The 26433-nt window shown below is 35.8% G+C and overlaps 1 long non-coding RNA gene across 13 annotated transcripts; it reads left to right on the top strand.

Moving 5' to 3' along the window:
* Nucleotides 1–17611: 17611 nt before the first annotated feature.
* Nucleotides 17612–24839, top strand: LOC135595603 (uncharacterized). Of its 13 annotated transcripts, XR_010480545.1 has the most exons (7): nucleotides 17686–18523; nucleotides 18621–18935; nucleotides 19039–19098; nucleotides 19177–19430; nucleotides 19558–19616; nucleotides 20486–21508; nucleotides 24239–24839. It is a non-coding gene; the product is annotated as an uncharacterized LOC135595603 (long non-coding RNA). The 13 variants fall into 13 exon arrangements; XR_010480537.1 differs by having other exon boundaries at nucleotides 17612–17744; nucleotides 18375–18523; nucleotides 19177–21508; XR_010480543.1 differs by having other exon boundaries at nucleotides 17684–18523; nucleotides 19558–21508.
* The last annotated feature ends 1594 nt before the right edge of the window (nucleotides 24840–26433 follow it).

The following is a 26433-nucleotide window of genomic DNA, read 5'->3' as shown; positions in this document are numbered from 1 at the left end:
AGCTTGGAAAAGCTTCAAGTACATTCATGATCAATCTCCAATTGTCAGATTTTTGTGCCAGTGCATTGGTATTGGATACCAGTATTGCTTATCACATCTAAAATTTATTATAAATTCTAGCAAAGCCGAAGGGAGATTGGCGAGAGGAATATTACATAAAAGTTTGTTTATGCTAGGCACTACTCCACATATCATGAATGTAAGTGTCTAATAGGAAACGAGATGAGATGAATAGTGTATACCTATGGCATTGTAGGCTAGATCACATCCATGAGAGAATGATTCAAAAGTTGCTAAATAATGGATATCTAGATCCATTCGACTATGTGTCATATGCAACTTGCTAGCCTTGCCTTCGTGGAAAACTGACCAACTCTCCATTTAGTGGAACTGGAGAGAGAGCCACTGAGTTGTTGGAACTCATACATAGTGATGTATGTAGACCCATGTTAACTCATGACATTGGTGGTTACTCCTACTTTATTACCTTTACTGATGATTTCTCAAGGTATGGATATGTGTACTTAATGAAGTATAAGTCCGAGGCTTTTGAGAAATTCAGAGAGTATAAGAATGAGGTGGAGAACCAGATTGGAAAGAGTATCAAAACTCTTCGATCAGAGCGAGGAGGTGAGTACTTAAGTACAGAGTTTACTCAGTTCCTCAAGGACCATGGGATATTATCCCAATGGACACCTCTTTATACACCTCAGCTCAATGGTGTCTTTGGAAGGAGGAATCGTACGCTATTAGATATGATACGGTCCATGATGAGTTTCAACTTTACGTAGGTCTGATAGAGTATCTTATCCTCCTGAGAGATATGTGGGACATATTAAAGGAGAGGATGTTGAGGATATTGATCCTTAGACCTACGAGGAGTCTATTATGAGTATAGACTCCGGGAAATGGCAAGAAGCCATGAATTCTGAGATGGATTCTATGTACTCCAACAAGGTTTGGAACCTAGTTGATACGCCCGAAGGTATTGTACCTATCGGTTGTAAGTGAATCTTTAAGAAAAAGATCGGAGTAGATGGAAAGGTAGAGACCTATAAAGCAAGGCTAGTGGCTAAGGGGTATCATCAAAGGCAATGTGTTGACTACGACGAAACCTTCTCACCCGTAGTAATGCTAAAATCCATCAGAATTCTATTGGCTATTGCAGCACACTATTAGCAGATGGATGTGAAACCCGCATTCCTCAATGGGAACCTCGAGGAGGAGGTGTATATGATGCAACCTGAGGGATTCGTGTCCAAGAACTGCCCAGATAAGGTGTGTAGGTTACTTAGATCCATTTACGGACTAAAGCAAGCTTCCCGAAGTTTGAACATAAGATTTGATGAGGCAATCAGATCTTATGACTTCGTTAAGAATGAAGATGAGCCTTGTGTGTACAGGAAGGTAAGTGGGAGCGCTATCAACCTTTTGGTGTTATATGTGGATGACATCCTGATCATTGGGAATGACGTAGGAATGTTATCCACAGTAAAGGCTTGGTTATATAGACACTTCTCCATGAAGGACTTAGGGGAAGCATCCTATATCTTAGGGATTAGAATCTATAGAGATAAATCCAAGAGGATGCTTGGCTTGTCCTAGTCCAGGTACATAGAAACCATTGTCAAAAGGTTTGGCATAAAAAATTCCAAGAGAGGTCACATACCGATGAGACATGGGATATTACTTTCTATGAGTCTTTTAGACTTTTTTTGATTAGTTATCTCAATTGTTTGTTTCACAGAACTTTCAGTAATTAAGCCTATCCTCAAGTATACTTCCAGTAGTTATCTTCACTGATCTAATCAAGGTCTAATACACTAAATACAAATTGCATATGCTCAAGTCATTTAATTCAAAAAATATAGGGATATTTATAAGAATACAATAAAGGGAGTATCACTATGATAATATAATATTAATGCTTTAAGTTATTCAATAAATGTTGAACTATTGATATCATCTCTATTTCATCTTGGGTAAAATATTGGCATAGTTAGTGTTCATATAAAATTATTTATGAATGACTTATAACATCGTCATGAAATAATATTGTTACCTTTGGGAATACCTAAACTGTAAGGATATCAAAAACAGTATTATCCTACCCTATCACATAATTATTCAAAATAGATTCTCCTTTGGGATTATCTAAATCTCCTAATCATGTATGATATTTTGAATATTATTTTTTAATATTATTTACGACTAATTCTTTAATATAATTTTATAGGTTATTGGTCCAAATCACTTTGGTGGCTACATAACCAAATTTAAAATATCATATAAATGATAAGACTTTTATTGTAATTCATATTTCATAAGCCTAATATCCCAGGTTATGAAAGGACATTTGTACCCTCAATGATGTAGTGATTGTGCAGTGTCAATGTGTACAACGATTGCAACAGCATTGCTGCTACTGATTGCAGTAGCTGTGATAGCATCGCTGCTAGAAGCCAATATCAACTGGATGTCGGCAACCGCACATAGGTGGTGATTGCACCACGCGCAATGGTTGTGACTGGCAGCTACGACACCTTGCATAGTGGTTGTGGGTGACAGTCATGTCACGTGCAGACGATGATTCTTGTGATTTACATTGCAACAACGACGCATTACGTAGTGGCTGTAGTGCCTCACCCAAGTGGCGATCGAGCACTACAACGATCATGACCCTCTCAAGTGGCGACCACCCTCAATGACACTATCACCAATAACAAACTATCGATAGTGATCCATCAATCAAACATAAGAAACCTTACATCATCTGCAAGCAGGTGATAAGATAAATTGAATAGAAAAACATATTGACAATACTAACGAATCCTTTATGCATCATAAATAAAAACATCTAACACTGTTTTGCAAGTGAAAGATGTTAACAAATAGATCAAAAGTATCTAATTTTAAAACCATAACTTTGATACCAATTGTAAGCATAAAAACATAATATGCTATTATTAAGTGAAAGAATTTTAATGTCAAAAATCTGAAATCAAATAACAATATATACGATGTGTATCTTTCAATGTTGTTCAAAAAATTATTTATCGGATCTATAAGCTCACCATCGTTGAATCTGAGATCTATGTGATGTCGATCTGCAAGAAGAACTAAACTCACTTTCTCCTCTCTTCCTATCATTCATAGGACCAATATGATCAATGAATTTAGGAAGAAAAAGAATATTAGAGAAGATCTATAATCCTTTAAATGTCACGTGACTAGGGAAGATAAGAGAAGATATATAATCTCTCAATCATGTCATGTATCCACGCATTCTCGTACCTATGTATTTGTATATCCATATATTCAATTAGGCATGTTTTATTATTATGTTAAGTTTCCAAGAGGTCTTGTCTATTTATATGCGAGAGTAGAGGATCTAAGATAAGTAATTAGAAGAGTTCCTCCTATCAAAAATATCTCCTAAGGAATCCTATCATAATTAGACTTCTTTTCTATTGATTAATAACCGTTATCAAAATTTAATTATGTCTAATATATATTACCTAATTAGATAAAGACATAATATAATAGATATATCACTTAATAAGTCCTCCTTACATAAATCATCAGTATAAGATGATCCACGTTTCAATTACCCCTTCCATAGATACGTGTCATTCGTACAATATCGACTCAGAGTTAAAATACAATCTACGTTCCTCACCAGGTTCCATGACTCACTAGTATATAAAAATAATACTATCCAGCTAATCTTAAGTGCCTAATGATGACAGATGGTTCTAGACCGTTAGCCCTTCTTGAAGCACTTCAGCAAGTAGTGTTAATATTTGTTGAAACAGAGGACTGAGCCCCAGGAAAAATAACTAGTCAGACTGCAAGATGATTTAGCAACTTAAAATGGCTAATAAAGTAAAAGAAAGTTTCTTTGCCACCGTTTCCCAATCTCTTTATGACTTTTGAACATTCTTCACTACAAGTTGATCATTGTTTCCTTTGTAATATGGATTCTGAAGCTTTCGATCATATCTTTCATGCTTTATTGTTTTGGGACCTACTCCATTTTATGCTCTCTTACCACTTCAAATGGTTTGATACATAACACCAAGGAGCTTGGTTGGAAGAAGGTTCTGATCTTGATAAATCTTCCACCGCCAAACTTTGCTACATCATTGCTACAGGTTTTTAATTCCATTGAAATAATAGAAATAATACCAAACATTACAATCGTTCGACCAAACCTTCCTCTTTGGTTTTTTGTGTTCTATTCTTTGCTAATGATAGTTGGTAGGTTGCTTCACTTCCTCATGATTGTTAGAGACAAGATAGCTACCAATCCCTCTAAAGAAAGTTGTGATCAATTGAAACAGATGACTTTGAACTTACTTCTTCTTCCTATTAGATTTTATGGTTCTTTTATAATTGAATAAGATATACAATATAATAACTAATTGGGTTCGGAAAAGAGGAGAAAGGATCTTCTCCTTGTACTCCTTGCAGACGGTGACGGTGCGTGCAGCAATCTTGGATCGATGACTGCAGCAATCTTGGATCAAAGATAGTGCTTAGCAGATCAAACGAGATCTCTGAAGAGATGACATCAAAAGGTACGCATCGTAATAATTAGATCTATACACTTGATTTCAATCCTGGCATATAAGTTATTTTCGCATTTCAGATATAACATAATTATAGATTTTATGCTTACAATTGGTATCAAAGCTCAGTTTTTGAGATCAATCATGGGGATATAAAGAGGAATAACCTTTGTATATGAACAAATACTAGAAGACCATAATACGCAGTGGAATAAAATGAAAACACAATCAAAAAGAACACCAAGATATACGTCGAAAACCCCTTCAATGTGAAGGGTAAAAACCACGGGGCAAACTAGAGATAATCCACTATGAGAATAATGAATATACAAATCTCAATCTCTTGCCCAAAACCCTAGCAACAACCACAAGAGAATAACTGGGATACAAGAATCACGTCACTGCCCACAATATCTAAAACCTCCCCAAGTAATCACAGCAAGAGTCTACTGTAGATTTGATCTAACCTGAGATGAGAATACTGTTTTTCTGCCTTGTCCTTGTCTTCTTTCCTTTCTTTCTCTTGTTTTTCTGCCTTGTTCTTCTCTCTTTGTTGCTACGAGGATGTCAATGTTGCTGCCTTTTTCTGCCTTTTTTCTGCGTCTAAAACGCAGCCCCCACACCCCCCTTATATTGATCTAGGGTTAGGTCAAAGGGGTGTGGGTTGTGGGCTGATAAAGCCCACCATGGGCTGAACCCACTTTGGGCTGCCAACCCAACAACCTCCCCCTTCAGCCCATAAGGGAGGCTATCCCATGACTCCTCAATGTGAAGCCATGCCGACCAACTGTCGGCATATCTCCTGTCTTTCTTTTGGTAAGGTCTTCGTCAACATGTCTGCTCCGTTGTCATTTGTATGAATTTTCTGAAGCTGCAACTGCTTCTCTTCAAATACATTTCGAATCCAGTGGTATCTGACATCTATATGCTTTGACTTGGAATGAAACATTGGGTTCTTACACAAATGGATGGTACTCTAGCTATCACAATGCACCACATAATTTTCTTGTTTCAACCCCAATTCTTGTAAGAATTCTTTCATCCATAACATTTCTTTGCATACCTCTGTAGCAGCAATATATTTTGCTTCTGTGGTGGAGAGAGCAATACACCTTTGTAACCTGGATTGCCATGACACAGCTCCCCCTGCAAAAGTAAGTACATAACCTGAAGTGTACTTCCTCGTATCTATATCTCTTGCCATATCTGCATCTGTGTTACCTGTCAATATAGGTGGTCCACCTCCAAAGCTTAAACAAACCTTAGAGCTCCCTCTGAGATATCTAAAAATCCACTTCACTGCTGCCCAGTGTTCTTTGCTTGGATTTGCAAGAAATCTGCTAGTAACACCCACTGCATATGCGATGTCCGGCCTCGTACATACCATTGCATACATTAAACTTCCAACTGCTGAAGCATAAGGAACCTTTTGCATTTTCTACTTCTCATCATCACTTGACGGACTCTGTTCTGAGCACAACTTGAAGTGACCTGCAAGAGGAGAACCAACTGGTTTTGCATTGCTCATACTGAATCTTTCCAATACCTTCTCGATGTATTTCTTCTGTGACAACCAAATCTTCTTGTTTTTCCTATCATGAGAAATCTGCATGCCTAGTATTTGCTTTGCTGGCCCCATGTCCTTCATTGCAAAAGACTCACTCATTTCCTTCTTCAACCTGTCAATTTTAGACATATCTTTCCCAAGAATAAGCATGTCATCAACATAAAGTAAGAGAATAATAAAATCCTCACCAAACCATTTGATGTACACACAATGATCTGAAGCCGTTCTTTTGTATCCATTTTCTGTTATAAATGAATCAAACTTTCTGTACCACTGTCTTGGAGCTTGCTTTAGCCTATACAAGCTCTTCTTCAACTTGCAGACAAAATTATCTTTACCTTTGACTTTGAAGCCTTCTGGTTGCTCCATATAAATTTCCTCCTCTAAATCACCATGAAGGAAAGCTGTCTTCACATCTAACTGCTCAACCTCCAAGTCCTGGCTAGCAGCAATACCAAGAGCAACACGAATAGAAGACATTTTAACAACAGGAGAAAATATCTCTTCAAAGTCAATACCTTTCTTTTGACCAAAGCCTTTCACAACCAATCTAGCTTTGTACTTTGGTTGAGAACAATATTCTTGAGTCTTCAACCTAAAAACCCACTTGTTCTTCAAGGCTTCATTCCATTTGGTAGCAGCACCAAATCATAAGTGTGGTTCTTCTGAAGAGCATCCATCTCTTCCTGCATAGCAACTAACCACTTCTCTTTCTACTCACTCTCAACTACTTCCTGGTAACTCTCTAGTTCACCTGCATCAGTAAGCATCACATACTCATCTGTAGAGTATCTTCTGGAAGGTTGACGTTGTCTAGAAGATCTTCTCAACTGAGGTTTTGCGGGAACTTGCTCTCCTACTTCTTCTTGCTCAACATGTCCTGCAGGTAAATCAACATCAGGCTCTACACTATTTTCCTGCACATCTCCCCCATCACCCTGATATACTAGAGGAATAATTGGGTCACAATCTGTTAATCCTTCTGCAAAAGTCTTGGCTGGTGCCTTCTTCTTCAAATCCTCAAAGAAGATCACATCTCTGCTCCTGAACACCTTCTGCTTTTCTGGATCCCAAAGCCTGTAACCAAACTGATCATGTGAGTAACCAAGAAAAATACATTCTTTAGACTTACCATCCAGCTTGGACCTCTCATTATCTGGAACATGTGCAAATGCACGACAACCAAACACTCTCAAATGCCTGTAGGAAACATCTTTCCCTGACCATACATGCTCTGCAACATCACCATCTAGGGTTGTACATGGTGATAAGTTGATCACATCAACTGCAGTCCTCAAAGCCTCATCCCAAAACCTTTTGGGTAGCTTAGCCTGTGAAAGCATACATCTGATCTTTTCCATGATGGTGCGGTTCATCCTCTCTGTAATTGCATTATGCTGAGGTGTACCAGGAACTGTCATCTCATGTTGGATCCCATGTGACCTGCAATAGTCATTAAACAATCCCGTATACTCATCACCATTATCTGATCTTATGCGTTTCAATTTTCTTTCTGTCTCACTTTCAACCCTGGCATGAAACTCTTTGAAGACATTAATAACCTGATCTTTGGTCTTCAAAGCATAAGCCCAAACTTTCCTGAAAAAATCATCTATAAAAGTGACAAAATAAAGTGTACCACTTATACCAAGAACATCAACAGATCCACCAGGAGTTTTTGTCCTCAAAGGACCACATACATCTGTATAAACACGGTCTAAGGCATGCATTTTTCTAGACAAAGTAGCACTAGCAAATGAAACTCTATGTTGTTTACCAGCCAAACAATCAATACAAGGGTTCAGATGTATACCTCTAAGATCTGGCAATACCTCTCTCTTAGAAAGAGCTTGCAGCCCCTTCTCGCTCATGTGTCCCAATCGCCTATGCCACAACTCCATACTGAAATCTTTCTCTGTAGCATTTAACTGCTCACCATAAGCTTTAGCCTGCAACCTGTACAAAGTATGACATTTCTTTCCACTAGCTATAACAAGAGAACCCTTACTGAGCTTCCATTGCCCTTTGTGAAATCTGCTTTCATACTCTTCATCATCTAGTCTTCCAACTGAAATTAAATTCAGTCTCAAGTCAACCACATGCCTCACATCCTTAAGTACCAACTTGCAGCCAAGGTTGGTCTTTAAATGGATATCATCCATGCCAATGATGTCTGTTGTGCCATAGTTGCCCATCTTGACAACACCAAAGTTTCTAGACTTGTATGTAGCAAAAAACTCCCTCCGTGGTGTAGCATGATAAGAAGCACCTGTGTCAATCACCCACTCAAGATCCTGACACACACAAGAAAAAATATCATCAGAAGGAGACAAAATCAAATAATCACCACCCTGCACTGTAGCTGTAATATTATCCTTTGACTCTGTAGACTCCACTTCTTTTCCCTTTTTCTTGTTCTTCTTAGGTTGCTTACATTGGTTCTTGTAATGTCCTTTCTCACCACAGTTATAGCAAACAATATCTTTTCTTGATCTTGACTTGCTCCTACCCATACGTGAATTGCTTCTAGACTTTGACCTTCCTCTGTTCTCTGAGATAAGTGCTTGTGAATCATTCTGAGATGTTGCCGAACTCTTTCTTCTCAACTCCTCATTCAACAAACTGCTTGTTACTTGACTCATAGTGACAATACCATCTGGCGTAGAATTACTAAGGGAAACCACCTGTGTCTCCCAACTTTCTGGTAATGAACTGAGAAGTAACAATACCTGCAACTCATCATCAAGAGACATTTTCATAGAGGATAACTGGTTAGTAATACTCTGCATTTCATTCAAATGCTCAGCAATAGAAGCACCCTCTCTATATTTTAGGTTCACAAGTTTTCTGATAAAAAAAGCTTTGTTGCCAACTGTTTTTCTTTCATAGAGACTTTCCAATTTTTTCCAAAGAGAATATGCAGAAATTTCAGTAGAAACATGGTGAAAGATACTATCATCAAGCCACTATCTAATAAACCCAATTGTTTTTCGATCTAACCTCTTCCACTCATCATCTATCATAGTTGTAGGTTTTGCACTATCCCCTTGCAAAGGTCCATACAAATCTTTGCAATACAAAAGATATTCCATTCTTGGTTTCCATATCATCCAATTATTTCCATTCAAACTAATCATGCGAGAAATATTACTGGCCTCTATGTTCAAATACAAAAATTAAATCACCAAAACCCCGCTCTGATACCAGTTGATGGGGATATAAAAAGGAATAACATTTGTATATGAACAAATACTAGAAGACCATAATACGCAGCGGAATAAAATGGAAACACAATCAAACAAAACACCAAGATATACGTGGAAAACCCCTTCAATGTGAAGGGTAAAAACCACGGGGCAAACTAGAGATAATCCACTATGAGAATAATGAATATACAAATCTTAATCTCTTGCCCAAAACCCTAGCAACAACCACAAGAGAATAACTGGGATACAAGAATCACGTCACTACCCACAATATCTAAAACCTCCCCAAGTAATCACAGCAAGAGTCTACTGTAGATTTGATCTAACCTGAGATGAGAACACTTCTAGATGATTGAGAACAGTCTCTCTGCGTTGTCCTTGTCTTCTTCCCTTTCTTTCTCTTGTTTTTCTGCCTTGTTCTTCTCTCTTTGTTGCTACGAGGATGTCAACGTTGCTGCCCACGTTGTTGCCTTTTTCTGCCTCTTTTCTGCGTCTAAAACGCAGCCCCCACACCCCCCTTATATTGATCTAGGGTTAGGTCAAAGGGGTGTGGGTTGTGGGCTGATAAAGCCCACCATGGGCTGAACCCACTTTGGGCTACCAGCCCAACAATCAAATGCATTAGATCTGTAAATTTATTTACGACGCATAAAATTACCTTTATCTTCCAAGAATTGCTAAGCAGCAATGGTCACCGTCGACCTCGTTGTGAATCTGCGACTACGCCAGGTAGCGTGCGCATCACAGAACCCGTCCCGTATGCGGGCATCACAAAACCCGTCCCATACGCGGGCATCACAGAACTCGTCCATGCGACGGCCGGCCACACACGGCCAGAACCCGTGCATACGACGGTCGGCCATATGTAGGCAGACAACCCAGGTGGCGGTCATGCGTGAGTAGGTCGTGCACAGGCGGCGGCCACGCGCTGGCAGGAACCGCCGCAGCGGCCGTGCGTGAGTAGTAGCAGCCCCACAGTGGCGGCGTCGTGGTGGCAGCGGCCGCGCGCTAGCTAGAATTGCCATTAACAACCGCGTACAAGCGACAACCCGCAGCCGCATACAGGCGGCAACCGCGCATAGGCTGCCGCACCGCAGGCAGCAACGACAGCGCCACTCGCGCAGGCGGCGACGGCGAAGGCAGATTAGGGTTTTTGGCATAATTACGATTTTACCCTCGAGACTAGGGTTTTGTAAAAATTACAGTTTTACCCTTGTAAATTTCGTAATTTCAGGTTATGTTCTGTCAACATATTTATAATTTTACCCTCGGGTTTAATTTATGCCAAAATTACAGTTCTGTCATTCGTATATTTCTAATTTATAACATTTTAAATATTTACGGTTTTATCAAAATTGAGAAATTTAGTTTATATTCTCAATTATAAATTGATAAATATGATTTATTATAATTATGATTAATTTTAATCATAATTATATTTTTGATTATTTGATTGGATTTAATTTTTAATTTAAAAAAACTATAAATTATGGTTTACTTTATAGTTTTCTCATATGAATTATTGATTATACATGTGGTAAATAAAATTAAAATCTAATTATTGTTTTTAGAATTTTATTTACTTATTCACATGTATATATATGAAATTGTGAAATAATGTATACCTTTCACATGAATGCATGATTTATATAAATTATTGATTTTACATGTGATAAATAAAATTAAAGTCTAATTATTATTTTTTGGACTTTTATTTATTTATTCATATGTATATATATGAAATTATGAAATAATATTTACCTTTGACATGAAGGCATGATTTATATGTTATCATGATTATCATATGAGTTTTCTTACTTATTAATGTTCAATAATTATTATTGTTATTTATTATTGAACTGCTTAGCATTAATTTTTAATAATTATTATTGTTATTTATTATTGAACTATTTAGCATCAATGTTCAATAATTATTATTGTTATTTATTATTGAATTGCTTAGCATTGTTGTTCAATAATTATTATTGTTATTTATTATTGAATTGCTTAGCATTAATGTTCAATAATTATTATTGTTATTTATTATTGAACTGCTTAGCATTAATATTCAATAATTATTATGATTATTTTATTATTGAACTGTTTAGCAAAAATTAAAGAAATTGATGAATATTATTTGTAATTCATCTCTCTAAGTTTTATCTGACTAGTAGCTACCAAAGTGGCCTAGGACGATAGACTTTTGTGATATTAATTACAATAAAAGTTTTGTTATTTATAGGATATTTTTTTATTTTATATTATTGCATTAGTCTTATAGCCACCAAAGTGATCTGGACTAATGACTTATAAAATAATATTAAGGAATTAGTCCTAAATGACATTAAGGAAATAATATTCATAATGACACATATAATTAGGAGATTTAGATAATCTCAAATGAGAATATAATTCAAATAATTATATGATGGGATAGATGATACTGTTTTCGTATATCCTTGCAGTTTAGAGTTGTATACCCAAAGGTAACAACACTATTCCATAAGGATGGTATCAGTCCTCCATAAATATTCTTGAGTGAAAACTAGATATGTCAATATTTCACCCAAAGGTGTAATATAGATGATATCAATAATTCATCAATTTTTGACAAACTCAAAGCATTAATGTTATTCTATATTTTTTTGCAGTGGTACTTCCGCATATACATTCTTATGCATCTAGTGTCCTTGTACTATCTGGATCAAATTATTCAGAATGGTTAGAGCATGTGCAATTCACATTGAGTGTATTAGATCTTGATTTAGCATTACTTGTTGAAAAGCCTGCAGACTTGATTGATGAAAGTACTGTAGAATAAGTAAATGAAATAAAGGCTTGGAAAAGATATGATAGACTTAGTTTAATGTTCATAAGAATGACAATTGCAAATAACATAAAGACTTCATTACCGATTGCAACTAGCGCAAAGGAATATTTAAAGGTTATTGAAGACATATTTAAATCTGCTGATAAGTCATTAGCTGACACATTAATGAAAGAACTGACTACGGCTCAGTATGATGGCACTCGAGGAATTCAAAATCATATCCTCAATATGGCTGACAAAGTTGTAAAACTTAAAACATTAGGCATGAATGTTGATAAATCTTTCCTCGTGCAATTTATTCTCAATTCTCTTCCTTCTCAGTTTGGCCCATTCAAGATTCACTACAACACAAATAAGAATAAGTGAGACTTGAATGAGTTGACTAGCATGTGTGTTCAGGAAGAATTGAGATTAAGGCAGGAAAGTTCATATAATGTCATGGCCACTATTCAAGGAGCTGATAATAAGAAAAGAAAGTTGAAGCATTATCAATCAAAGAAACTTGCTGGGTCTGGAAATATTAAATGGACTAATGAAAAGAAAGCATTTATTGTAAAGTGCTTCTTTTGTGGCAAGAAAGGACACGTGAAGAAGGATTGCATTAAACGCAAGACTTGGTTTGAAAAGAAAGGTATTAACTCGACCTTTGTGTGTTTTGAATCAAACATTACAGAAGTTCCTTCTAACAATTGGTGCTTCAACTCATGTTACAAATAACATGTAGGGATTTCTTTCAATTCGGAAACCAAAAGAACATAAAAGATTCATCATTATGGGAAATCATCTTAAATCGAAAGTGATATCAATGGGAACTTATCGTCTACGCTTAGAGACGGGTCACTTGATGGATCTTGTTGACACATGTTATGTCCCTATAATTTCTAGAAATTTAGTTTCTCTTTCTAGAATTGATGAGTTAGGATATTGTCTTTGTTTTTGTAGTGGCAAACTCAGTATATTTTATGATTTAATAAAAGTTGGTTCTGGAATTCTTTGTGATGGTTTATACAGAATTAATTTGGATCTTGAGTTTGCAAAGACATTAATGACCCTACAATCAAATGTTGGATTGAAACATAGTTTCAATAATGAAAGATCTTCTATATTGTGGCATAGACGATTAGGGCATATCTCCAAGGAAAGAATTGAAAGATTAGTGAAGGATAATATTTTGGAACATTTAGACTTCACTGATTTTGATGTTTGTATATATTGCATTAAGGGAAAACAAACTAAACATATAAAGAAAAATGCCACAAGAAGTAAAGAACTCCTTGAGATTATTCATACTGATATCTACGGACCACTCCATATTCCTTGTTTTAGTAGAGAAAAATATTTCATCACATTTATAAATGATCTGTCTAGATATAACTATGTTTATCTAATACATAAAAAGTCTCAAAGTCATTGATACTCTTGAAGTATACATAAATGAGGTTGAGAGACAATTAGATAGAAAAGTTAAAATTGTCAGATCTGACAAAGGTGGTGAATTTTATGGCAGATATGATGGATCTAGTCAAAATATTGACCCTTTTGCTAGATTCCTAGAACAACGGGGTATTTGTGCTCAATATGCATTACCAGGTGTGCCATAGTAGAACGGTGTTGCTGAAAGGTGAAATCGTACTCTGATGGATATGGTTAGGAGCATGATGAGTTATTCCTCTATACTTGAGTCGATGTGGGGTGAAACTCTCAGGACAGCTATGTATATATTGAACAAGGTTCCTAGTAAGTCAGTTTCATCGACTCCATTTGAGTTATGGACTGGTAGGAAGCTCAGTCTAAGACATTTACATATTTGGGGGTGTCCTGCAGAGATAAGAGTATTCAATCCACATGAAAAGAAATTAGATCCAAGAACTATTTCATGATATTTTATTGGTTATCCAGAAAAATCCAAGGGATACAGATTTTATTGCCCTAATCATAGTATGAGAATAGTAGAATATGGTAATGCAAAATTCCTAGAAAATGACGAAATTAATGGGAGTGAAAAATCTCGAAAGTTTAATTTTGATATCGAGAAGATTTAGGTTAATTCTTCTATATCATCTCTTATTCGAGAGATTGTTGTTCCTCAAATCAATGAGAGTATTGATGAGGGTGAACAACAAAATAACATCGAAGAACTCTCACATGATGTTGATATCGCCGCTAATGATCTTGTAGAACAATCACAATTGGCAGATTTGAGAAGATCTCAAAGGAAAAGAAAATATGTCATTTTTGATGATTATGTGGTATATATACAAGAATCAGATTATGATATAGAAATAAAAAGAGACCCCTTATCATTTTCACAAGCCATAGAAAGTAACGATTCTGAAAAATGGTATGATGCAATGAAAAAATAGTTAAAATCAATGGTTTAGAATGGTGTTTGGGATCTCATTGAATTGCCCAATGATTGTAAAAGAGTCGGTTGTAAATGGGTCTTTAAGACAAAACGTGATTCAACGGGCAATATCGAACGATATAAAGCCAGACTTGTAGCCAAAGGTTTTTCTTAGAAGGAAGGCACCGACTATAATGAGACTTTTTCTCCAGTTTCAAGAAAGGACTCATTAAGAATCGTCATGGCATTGGTAGCTCATTATGATCTTGAGTTACATCAGATGGACGTGAAAATAGCATTTCTGAATGGGGATCTGGATGAGAAAATCTATATGGAACAACCTGAAGGATTCATTAAAAAGGGAAAAGAAAATTGGGCTTGTAAACTTAAGAAATACATTTATGCCTTAAACAAGCTTCTAGACAATGGTATATAAAATTTCATAATACCATTACTTCCTTCGGATTTAAGAAAAATACTATTGATCAGTGTATATATATCTAAAGGTAAGTGGGAGCAAGTTTATTATATTGATCTTATATGTGGATGATATTTTACTTGCTAGTAGTGATCTTGGTTTATTGCACGAAACCAAGATATTTCTCAACAAGAACTTTAAGATGGTTGATATGAATGAGGCAGCCTATGTTATTGGTATTGAGATATTAAGGGATAGATCTCAAGGATTATTAGGATTGTCTTAGAAAGGATATATTGATCGTATCTTAGAAAGATTTAATATGCAGCTTTACTCAGCCAATGATATACCTATTACTAGAGGTGAAAAATTTAGTCAAAACTAGTGCCCAAGAAATGACTTAGAAAAGAATCAAATGAAGAATATTCCTTATGGGTGCGTCGTTGGAAGTCTGTTATATGCTCAAACCTGTACATGACCAGATATCAGTTTTGCAGTTGTAATGTTGGGAAGATACCAAAGCAACCCAGGAATGGAACATTGGAAAGCTGTAAAGAAAGTATTGAGATATCTGTAAGGGACGAAAGATTATATGCTCACATACAGGAGATCAGATCAGCTTAAAGTGATAGGATATTCAAATGCTGATTTTGCAAATTGCCTCGATAGTAGGAAGTCCACTTCAAGATTTGTATTTATGTTAGCTGGTGGGGTAATTTCTTGGAAAAGTGCAAAGCAATCGCTTATTGCATCATCAACAATGGAAGCTGAATTTGTGACATGCTTTGAGGCCACAAATCAAGCTTTATGGCTGTAAAATTTCATCTCGGGACTTGGTGTGGTCGATTCAATTGCCAGGCCGCTGAAGATATTTTGTGATAACACTATAGCAATTTTCTTCTCTAAGAATGGCAAGTACTCTAGTGGTTCCAAGCACATTGAGATAAAGTACTTGGTGGTTAGAGAAAGAGTCCAGAAACAACAAGTGCCAATTGAGAACTTGAGCACCACTATGATGATTGCTGATCCACTGACAAAAGCCTTACAGTGTAAAATATTCAAAGAATATGTTCTTAGAATGGGGCTTGTGAGCAAGTCATAAAGGATATGGTGATGCATGTTTATGTGGATGCTATTATTGACATTCTTCTTGCTTAATTAAAGTTATATGTTTCTGCTATCCTGTTTATATTTATGTTTATGTATATTATGGTTGAATGTAATAACAGGATTATCTTGACAAGATAAATTACAGGGGTCATTATGGACTATATTAGGAAAGATTAACAATGTTGTGATACATAGAAGGGAGTATGACATTAATGAAATACAATCGCTATGACTTGCATTGATAGTTGGACTTAGTATAGTATTATTGTATTTATTGGACTTATTAGCTTATTTTAAAACATGGTCATGTATAAAATGCTTTTCAAAAAAAATTTCTTGGAATCCAATTAGGTAAAATTATTTTTAAACAAATTTTGTTTTGTTTATTTTGGATATACTCCTTGCGGTGCCGGCAGTAATCTTGGATCAAAGACGTTGCTTAGCAGATCAAACAAGATCTCTGAAGAGATGACATCAAAAGGTACGCATCGTAATAATTATATCTATATACTTGATTTCAATCCTGACATATAAGTTATTTTCGTATTTAAGATATAGCATAATTATAGATTTTATGCTTACACTTCCTTCATATAATCTTCGTCTTTAAGGTTGGAGGGTCGTTATTCTAGCGAAGGCCCACATGATACTTCGAAAACTCTTGATGATAAAACTGACTCTATCCAATATTTATATCAACTTTAATTTTTTTCATCTTACATATTTTGTATATTTTGTTAAAGATTCATTGAAATAACTTTTGGTTCTTAAGCGCTCTTCTTTGCGATCATATATATATATATATATATATATAAGTGTAATTAATTTTTATTGACATTCATAATTTATCGAACGGTATATATAATAGACTGATTATATAATTAATTTTTATTGACATTCTTAGTTTATCGAACAGTATATATAATACACTGATTATAACATAAGTTTCTTTTTACCAACTAACAGTTTGTAATCCAATTTAGATTCAGTACATTTTCCTTTTTAGAACAAATAACGCTCACCAATGATCATGATAGGCTTCTGGTATTTATTTATTTTAAACTTTATAAAATTTGTCTATTAATTAAACACTATTGATCTCTTTGTCTACCATTTCCGGTTGGTGGTCAGCTTGGGTTCCGATTGTATCCTCTTTTTTTTTTTTTTTTTTTTTAGTTTTTTAAGACGGAGTTCGCAAAGTTCTGATGAAACTTCACCTTGTCCGGACGTCAAAGTTTGGAGCTACGTTTCCGGTCAACATAACACACCGCACCACGTGACGAACGGAAGCTTTATCCACCGCTATCTCGTTTCCACAGAAGAATTCTGATATTTATTTATTTATTTATTATATTATTATTGTTATTATTTCTTATGGCAAGCAGCGTTTCGGGTCACGAAATCAACGGAGTGCCTCGAGGATGCGTCCGGGACTCGGGAACCTTCGTCCACCTTCGGCGTAGGCAATTGCGTATATCCAACGCAAACGTCTACCCAACACCGACCGTTCCACGGACCCATCCTTGTCGGCCACAACTAAGAAGGATCCATCTCAGCCGTTGCTTCTTTCTTTTATTCTCTGATCTAGATCGTTGGCTGCCTCACCGCAACCCTATAAAGGACGGGCTCCCTGCCCTTACTCGCGATCGTTGTTTTGGTTGTTGGCTTGCGTGGTTACGCGTCTGCGGTGTCCTTTAGGTGGATCCTCAGCCATCCGTAATCGATGATTTCGTTTTCGGATTGGACGATCCATCGATCGTTGATTTCGTTTTCGGATTGGATGATCTGTTTCCGATAGGTGGTGCAGCCAAATCCTCAGCCATCCCTTAATCGTTGATTTCGTTTTCGGATTGGATGATCTGTTTCCGATACTTGAAACTGATCTACTTTCCATGCGGGGTGTATCAAAAGCCTTGAAACTGATCTGTTTGGATGATCGTTTTCGGATTGGATGATCTGTTTTCGGATAGGTGGTGCATCCAAATCCTCAGCCATCCCTTAATCGTTGATTTCGTTTACGAATTGGATGTTCTGTTCTCGGCACTTGAAAACTGATCTACTTTCCATGCCGGGTGTATCAAAAGCCTTTTGTTCATGTGGCTTTCGTTTTCGGGGACTTGGACATTGGTCTTGAACGAATCGGGTGATCTATTTTCAATCGCTGCGGATCGGAAGCGTTTGATATCTGTTGTTTTCGTTTTCTGAACGAATTGGATGATCTATTTTTTTCCCATAGGAATATTGAGAGGCTAGGAGTTCCGATTATTGGAATCCGACTAGTGGATTATTCTTTAACCGCTCTTTTTTTTTTTTCTTGCGATCTATCAGAGGGCTTCACAATTTTGCCGGATTAAGGCTATTTGCGACAGATTTTATATGTACTTTCGAAGCGGTAGGTGAGGCTTTGGTGTTTGTGTGGGTATTATCTTAATGGAACCCTCGCGGAGTCTGTGAGGCAATTTGTGAAGGTTGCTCTGGTATGCGTTGCACGATTAAATATTTTTTCCATTAGATAGTGTTCTATTTAAGGGGTTTCCTTACTGTAATGAACGCTGCTTATTATCATGGATGCAGGTTTTCCGAAATGATCTGAACAAGGGATGTGTCCTTTTTGATCTGGTTTAGTTGGCCTTCGTTACTTTCAACTTTTATTTGTTGCATTTATGTCCACCAGTTGGTTATGTTTGTTTGTTTTTATTTTTTGTGTGCAAGGGAAAGCTTCTGGATATGATATTTGAAAGAGAGATGTGTGTGTTTTGCTACCATGCTATGATATTTGGTTTGAGATATACGCTAACGGTATCTGCATCAATGCTGTGTCTTTTGGATACTCTAGTTGGATTTAGACGGGTATCAGGGAAGAGTTCCATCAACTTCTCATTTTTTGAGGTTGCCTGTTAAATTGTTGATTATTTTTCCTGTCCTCCTTTTGTCAGCATTTTATATATATTGAAGTTAAGTTCTCTTTGTTTTCTGAATGTTCTATTCCTAGGGTTTTTGTGGGCAGTTGCCGAAGCATCATCGTTAGGCATGATTCTATTAAATAGAGATGGTAACTCACCTTTGTTGGATTGTTTTTGGTATCAGACCTAGGATTTTACATTTTTGATAAGGCTAGTTTCTGTGGCAGATTCTATATGTGTCATCGACGCTGTTGGTGGGGCTCTGGTGTTTTTGTGATTATTATCTGTATGAAGCCACACGTAGCTGTAATGCAGTTTGTAAAGGATGCTCCAATTAAGGATGCTCTGGTTTTTGTTGAATGATTTAAATAGGTTTTCCATTAGATAGTGTTATATTTAAGGGGTTTCATTGTTGTGACATACGTTGCTTATTATGATGGATCCAGGGCTTCCGAAATTATCTGAACAGTGGATATGTCCGGTTTGTGCTGGTTTAGTCAGCCCTTGTTACTTTCAAACATTAATTGTTGCCCTTACGTGCACAAGTTGGTCATTTGATACGGTTCTCATCAAAGTATGGTTGTTTGTTTTTATTTGTTGTCTGCTAGGGGAAGCTGATGGACATCTAGTTTTGCATGGGCATGGGACATTTTTTTGAAAGTGAGATGTGAGTGTTCTGCTACCTTCCTATGGTATTTGGTTTCGATATGTTCTACTCTATCATCATTCATGGAAGAGGTTCCTTTCACTTTTCATTGGCTATCTAATTGTTGATTGTCTGTCTACTTATTCCATTGGCATGCTTGGTACATTTTATAAATTTGCACTTTTGAAGTCAGTCTTTCTCTTTGTTTTCTGAATGTCCTATTTGTAGGGTTTTTGTGTGCAGTTGCAGAAGCATCAGTATCAGCATTAGCCATAAGCCTGGTTATTAGGATTATGACCTTTCTTGAATAGAATTTTTGGTATGAGACATACGTTTTGCCTGTTTTAAAAGGATAGTTTAGATTTAGGTGTTTAATTTATGCATGTTTGTGATATTAAGTTTTTGTCCAATTGTTAATTGTTCTTCTTGTTATGAATTTTTAGCTGTTACTTGCTTGGCAAGTCTTTTTGGTCATACTAATGTCTCATTTGTCTCTTCTTGGATTCTTTGTTAGATTTCTATTTTGCAGCTTAATTATCTTTTTGTTTTAACCTGCCTCTGGTCATCTGATGTTTGGTTTCAGTTAGCTTGTAGATGTTTTTTTAGTATGACATTTAATCATTTTTTGCTTTGAGTAAATAACTTTGATTGGTCTTTACTTTGATTGGCTCATGTTCTATTGTTTTTTATTCTACTTTATCTCTTATTTGTTGGCATTTTTTAAGTTCTCTGTACAATTTATAGTTTTTTGTTCCATGTAAACTTTTTGTCCTTGTGTGTTTCTAGTGTAACTTTTGACTGGTGTCTTTTATGTTGCCCTATAATGCTGATGTGGCCTCATATGAGAGATTATTTTACCGTAAACAATTCATCATGTTGTTTGTTTGCAGGATTTAAATTGGGTATATGGAAGGTTATTTTGTTTGCCTATTTGGTTTATTACATCCAGTTGTATTCTTGGCTGCTCTTTCCAGATGAAATTTGGATTTTCTGTCCTGGTTTTCTACAATTAGTTATGACGTTTGGTAGCAGGATTTTATTTTGGAGTTCATACATTTCTAAATTGGGTTAATTACATCCTTTGGTGTTCTTGGCTGGTTGTATTAGAGGAAGTCAGATAATTTTGTTGAATAACTTGAATTCTGTGGTCATCATTTCCATTGGCGTCATTGCTGTTCATTTATTGCCAAAATGCAGTCCAACAGTGCAAAGTTGTTACATTTGAAAGGTCATTATTTTCACCGACTTTTTGATCCTTTGGCTTATAAAAGTTCTCTGCTGCATTTCTCTTCCTTTTAATTAACTTCCATTTCTCTTTTGAATCATGTTTCCTTTATCTTGTGTGGAAGCTAGGACGTGGTAATGATTTTACGTACAGGTACCTATGCTATTAAGGTGTCTTTGTTGGTGATCTTGGGTTATGATAATTGTACTTGATTGTTATATCGATTTTTGAATCAATTCAATGGCACAATTGATGGCTTCAAAAACAAGTGGGTTTTAAGATGCATTGTTACTTTTTTCTTGTATCAAGTTGGAGGGAGGTACAGACATGCTGTGTTCTCTTGTTTTTCCTTGAAATTCATTTTATATTGCTGATTTTTATGAGAAGTTATCTTCTCAGGCTGATGTACTTTTTGCTGCTCATTTTATGTGATGTTTGTCTACTTGAAGCTTGTTTTGGGAGCTGGGTTTCATGTTAAGAAAGTTGGGTTTCTCTTCAGTATGGAGCCTTCATATTGTAAACAAAGGAGTCCAATTTTCATCAAGGAATATTCTTGTGGGAACCCAATTGCTAATTGAATATATTTCCTTTTTGAAGATTCTTCAACCATAGCTGATACAAACAAGTTTACAAGATTGTTGTTTTGGTTTGCATGATGAAGAGAATAGAAGTTCTACCTGTACTCCTGGTAATTTTCGTCAGCTTGTCATTTTATGTGATGTTTGTCTACTTGAAGCTTGTTTTGGGAGCTGGGTTTCATGTTAAGAAAGTTGGGTTTCTCTTCATGGAGCCTTTATATTGTAAACAAAGGAGTCCAATTTTCATCAAGGAATATTCTTGTGGGAACCCAATTGCTAATTGAATATATTTCCTTTATGAAGATTCTTCAACCATAGCTGATACAAACAAGTTTACAAGATTGTTGTTTTGGTTTGCATGATGAAGAGAATAGAAGTTTTACCTGTACTTCTGGTAATTTTCGTCAGCTTGTCATGTTGAACGGAGATATCTTCTGGAATGGGCCCAAAAAAATTCATTATTTGCATGTTGTTTTTGATAGTATGTGTAGACAATATACTTAGTTCTATTGTGATCAACATTAGGTCTTTGGGAGTTTATGATATCATAATGTCACGGACTTAGCTAGAATTGCCTAAGTCGTGAGGCACCATTGCAGCAATTGTCACGGACTTAGCTGGAGTTGCCTAAGTCGTGAAGCACCCTTACGTCTACTTCTCAAATTTAGTTGGGATTTCCTAAGTCATGAGGCGCCATTACGATATATGCATCCGTAAAGGGTCAGCCTAGTTGTAACCTTATGCAGGTCTCGAAAGACCTGTTAAACAACAAGTTAATTAGTTTGAAAACGGACAAGTCTCTTTGTTTCGCAAAGAGGGAAGCTTTACAAGCAATTCAGTGAGCACCTTGAGTGCAAGAGAGAAAAGAGAGGAAGAAGGAAACAAGGACTTTAGAAGGTTGATTGAACAATTCCAAGTCCGCAAACAATTGCCCACCAAGTATCGGGCGCGAAGGCAAGTTCCTATCAAGTTATAATGATTATAACTGAGATTCTTTATTGTGAGAGCTTAAGAATTTTGTTGCCAATTAACCTTCAAAGATGTATAAGCTATGACTTACAGCTCCACCTTTTCACTTCAATCATTGATGTTCTAGCTTTGTTTTTTTATTAGTTACTGGTCATTGCATGTGGACATGTTGGTGGATTTTTTCTTCTGATGGATTTTGACTTGTCATTTGATTAATCCAGTGATGGGGTTGGATGTCTCTTTAGTTCTCCCGGTGTACTTTCTTTTGTTTGGGTAGATAAAATAATTTGCTTACTCTTATTTTGGTGTATATTTTGGTTTTAATAACCATACAATGTCAAGAACTACTGTTGTTTCCTGTGTTTGTTGTATTATGGGCTTATATGGCTTTGAATGAGTATGTAAGCTTATAATTTCTTTGTTTATATGTGTTGTATTTCAAATGTGTTTGGGAAAAAGAAGATTTTTGAGGGCAAGGTGCATCTTTTCTCTTATATCAACAGAATAAACAATTTTGGTTGGTTCTTTTATTTCAGTATTCTGAATTTAGAGACTTGAATGAGTTCTATGATGAAGCAAAGACGTACGATGCTAGGAACCAAGATTGCAAAATGTTTGTAAGCTAACTATTGATTTCTTCATTGTATAATAGTCATTGTTTTCTTCATTGGATTACAGACATGAAAAGATCGACTTTCTTTTACAAAGCTAATTATTAATTTCTTCACTGTAGTTGGAACCAAGGTAGGTAATACCGAATGATACCGTCCGGTATGGGCGGTACGTATCGGTCTGACGGCATACCGGTACGCGGACCGCCCGCTATCGGGCGGAACAAAAAATAATAATAAAATAATATATATTTATATTTATATATAAATATTTTAGAAGAAGGCGAGGGGAAGGAAAAGGCGATGTCGCCGAGGTGATCTAACGTCGCCTTAAAAAGGCGCTCGGTCGCTCGCCTCGCTTCACTTCCAGGCAACGTGCTTTAAAGAGGCGTCGCTTGGGCGCTCGCCCAAGCCCAGGCGTTGGGCGCTTCGGGCTAGCGCCTGGGTTAAACCAGGTGATCGAACCAAGATTTTAGCGCCTTTTGTATATTGTTCTTCTTCCTTCTTCTCCTTCTGTATACTGTTAACAGTATACAATATACTGTTAACAATATACTAATAATAGTATTTATATTTATTAGATTAATAATATATTATTTTGATTTTAATACTGTTAATTTTCTTAATTTAATAGTATATTTTTATTTAAAATTTTAAATAATTATATTTATTAATTATATTATATATTTTTATATTTTACTGTCTCGCTTCGCTCGGGTGAGCGCCTGGGCGAGTGCCTAGTGCCTCAAGCGTTTTTGGACCTTAGCGCCTTTTGGCGCCTAGCGCTTTTTAAATCACCGATATATATTTAATATATATATATATACCGCTCGGCATATCGTTTCGTACTGTACCGAGCGAACGGCGAAATGTCGATACGGTACGGTATTGGGAACCTTGGTTGGAACATCTACATAAAGCCTAGCATAATCAATGTTAATGGAAATTCATGGGAAAGACCCATGATTAAGTAGATTGAAAAGCTTGGAATTGACTTTTGAGTTGATCCGCTAGTCCCCATTGCTGTTGCCCATATTGTTGGCAAGTTTTGATTTTGTAGTAATTTCCTGTTTGTACATTTTTATATGATTCAAAGAAATGTGGAAGGTTCGATTAGGACACTGAAAAGGGTGGAAAATGACTTTAGAGTTGATTCGCTTGTGTCTGTTGCTATTGCCTATGATGTTTTGCAATTCATTGTTGGATTTTGTTTTATTTTCCTGTGCCCACATTGAATGATTTGCTTATGTTTCGTTACAGGTGATGTGAACAATGTAGTTGGAACATCTACGGAAAGCCTAGCATGATTAAACAGAAATTCATGGGAAAGATTTTATTGGCTTTAACTGGTTTTCCCAGGATTAACATTAGATTGAAAAGCTTGGAACTGACATTTGAATTTATCCACTAGTACCTGTTGCTATTCCCCATGATGTTTGCAAGTTTTGGTTCAATTTTGTTCTTTTCCTGTGTGTACATGTTTATATGGTTCAAAGAACACTGGAAGATTGTGTTTGGTTGAAAGGGGGCGGTGCATTTGGATTGAGATTAGCAAATCGAAAAGATTGGAAAATGACTTTTGATTGAGATTAGGGCATCGAGAAGGTTGGAAAATGATTCTTTAGTTGATTCGCAAGTCTCAGTAGCTATTACCGGTGATGTTCTGCAATTTATGGATGGATTTTGTTTTATTTTCCTGTGCCTACATATTTGTATGTTCCAAAGAACTTTGGAAGTTCTGTTTTTGGTTGAAAACATGGTGCAATGGGATGTTGTATCTATTACGCAAATTGGTTGTACCAAAAATTATTGTGGACTAGTACTCAGATTTTGTCATAAGGTATCAGATCAAGGTTTTTGATATGGTTGTGTATGAATCATGTAGGTGGTAAGTTGCATGTTTTGAGCTTCCAATGGTGATGGTGTCTGGCGTTGGTAAGCTGGCCAGATACATTGTTCTTTCAAGTTGGTTCATCCATGAATTGACATTGTATCCATTGATTTAATTCATGATTGTTTGTAAGAAAAATTTTAATGTTCGATGTGTTGGTAATTATACTTCTACTAAGAAGTTTATATAATATTATTTGGTAGCTTACAAGCTTTATTTTTTGTCTGATTCTGGTAGTGTTTTGTCAGTTATTGGGTAGCATGATGTTGGTTGGGGGTGACTCTATTTTGTGTCTTAGATTTGTATGTCTTGGGTTTTCTCTTGAACAGGAGTCTTTGACAAGGCATATCTTTGATGAGGCATATCTGCCATGTTCATGTAGTTTTGTTTGCTCAAAACTTGCTTTTTTGCGACTTGCAATTGTATGACCCTTTTTCTGATATTGTTATGCTTCCATGCTTTAACATTAATGTTTTTTAGTTGGCATCTGTGTGTATTCTTGGATTTTTCATGACTAAATGACTGTTCATCACCAATTTTTGAGTGTTCATCATGAGGGGAATTTGTCCTCGGTTTTCTTCGTTGGTGAGGTGTTTATGAATCTTAATTTTGTTTATTAGGAATTTCGGAGTATCTAATTTTGGTTGTATTTATTTATTGAATTGTGAATTTTTGTATTACATTATTGTTTCATGATTATCTTCTATATTGTTTGTTGATATTTCAAAACTATTCCAGTAGTCTATATTTTTTTAGTAATTTGCTAGGTTTAGATAGTAAGCTGAGTTGGAAAATGATAAGTGGAAGGTGTTCATAATTGTCTTCAGGTAACAATAAAATGTTATTTAGTAAAAAAATATAACTATTGGGAAATAAGCATATGATTGTTTGCAAGCATGTTTGAAAAACATGTGATCAAAATTTGAAGCTTGAAGAATATGAGAAAAGGGTTATATAGCTATCTTGAAATTAAAGAGCATGTGTTTATTTATCCCTTGTGAATTTGCTTGGACTGTTTATGAGGATGTTATGATACTTGTGAGACTTTTTACTTGGTGTTGCATCTTTGAATTATTTTATAACTTATTCAGTATGGTGACAATTCCTGTTCAATTATGTTTGCTTTTTTTAATTATTACATTTTCCATGCTTTTACGACTAATTTACTGTGTTGAATGTATTTCCTGTTCAATCATGTTTGGTATTTTCTTTGACTACATTTTCCAAGCTACTATGATTATTAGATTACATTTTCTTTGACTACATTTTCTTTGTCGATATATTTAGCTACTATGCAATTTGGTTATTAGTAATTTGATTTTGTTGTTCGTATAGGTTGTAGCATATTTTGCAATTAGTATGAGATTTGCATTGATTATCGTTTATCAAACAGATGGGTTTGCTGTTTAGAATTTAAAATTAAATACAAAAACGAACAAGAATAGAAGTAAGACTGGTAAATTGGACATTGCAATAACCACTTTACTATCATTGTTGTTTTCCAAGCTTAGCTAAGAAGACTATAAAGTTGGATATTATGTGATTTGTAGTTGCATTGGATGTT

The sequence above is a fragment of the Musa acuminata genome, chromosome BXJ1-2 (assembly GCF_036884655.1).
Source record: "Musa acuminata AAA Group cultivar baxijiao chromosome BXJ1-2, Cavendish_Baxijiao_AAA, whole genome shotgun sequence".
NCBI classification, from domain to species: Eukaryota; Viridiplantae; Streptophyta; class Magnoliopsida; order Zingiberales; family Musaceae; genus Musa; species Musa acuminata.
The sequence above is the reverse complement of the archived record's forward strand: the minus strand, read 5'-3'. Positions and strand labels throughout refer to the sequence as shown.